The 982-nt window shown below is 52.4% G+C and overlaps 1 pseudogene; it reads right to left on the bottom strand.

The window, feature by feature from the left end:
• Positions 1–453: 453 nt before the first annotated feature.
• LOC142460457 (small nucleolar RNA SNORA73 family) lies at positions 454–644 on the bottom strand (annotated as a pseudogene).
• Positions 645–982: the final 338 nt, after the last annotated feature.

The raw sequence follows: 982 nt of genomic DNA on the forward strand, positions 1-982 counted from the left end.
ACTGCCCTGCTACTGCCAGCCACTGCCGGCCTGGCCTCAAAACCACTTCTGTAGCACCCGTGGAAGCTCATGATTGCTATAAGAGCTGTAAGAGCCCCAGTAAAATTATCTTTTTTTAAAAAAGAGGGACATTCAGTAAGTTCGTGAGGAAAGGGAGTCAGATTAAGCAACTAAGGGAATTCGATCTCTTAATCTTTCAAGCGATGACCTGCAGTGTGGGGATTTAAATTATGATGTCTTTTAAGCATTCAACTCACAGGACCTAAAAATGGCAGATTGAAAAACAAAAGCCAAAGTGGAAGAGGCCCTTTCTTTTCTTCTTTGTGAGTAGAGATCTAGATTTGAGATGGCTCTTAATAGTATTTGAAGTTCTGAGCATTCTGCAACAAAGTGGAAAACAAGCTTTAACTCATCCGCAGAAAGGATCCTACATTCAGGAGGGGTGTGTTGGAGGGATGTCTCCTGCACGGTTTGTCCCCTCAGTCACTGTGCGTGGGACACAGGGAGGCTGTCGGGATATGTGGGTGCAGACACAAGGCCGGCGTGCTCTCCGACGCGTGGAAAAGGACTATCCATCGCAGGCCCCTCCATCTGAACAGAGCCCGGGGAGTGTGAGCTCCTGGGAGCAGCCATGTCCATGTCAGGGGTGGGGCTGGGGGTGCGTTTCGATGACAGCACTGGGGGCACCCGGGCTACCAGAAGAACAAGCCAATCTGCGCTTGAGGAAGCAGCCAGTACGCTTGGAGAGACCTCATCAGATGCCTGAGCTTTGGACATGAGCCAGGCGAGGCCAGTTCATGGGGCTCTGGGCAATGAACTAGAGGAAGCCCCTCCAGGAGGCTGACTGGCACCCTGGCTGCAGCCATGGGCTCAAACAGAACGATGGTTGTGGGGCTGGGGAGGGCCGGGCAGTGCTCCTTGATGTTGCAACAAAGGTTGCTCTGAGCTGGAGGGACCTGAGGACACCTCCCAACAGGGCTGT

The sequence above is a fragment of the Tenrec ecaudatus genome, chromosome 10 (assembly GCF_050624435.1).
Source record: "Tenrec ecaudatus isolate mTenEca1 chromosome 10, mTenEca1.hap1, whole genome shotgun sequence".
Taxonomy (NCBI): Eukaryota; Metazoa; Chordata; class Mammalia; order Afrosoricida; family Tenrecidae; genus Tenrec; species Tenrec ecaudatus.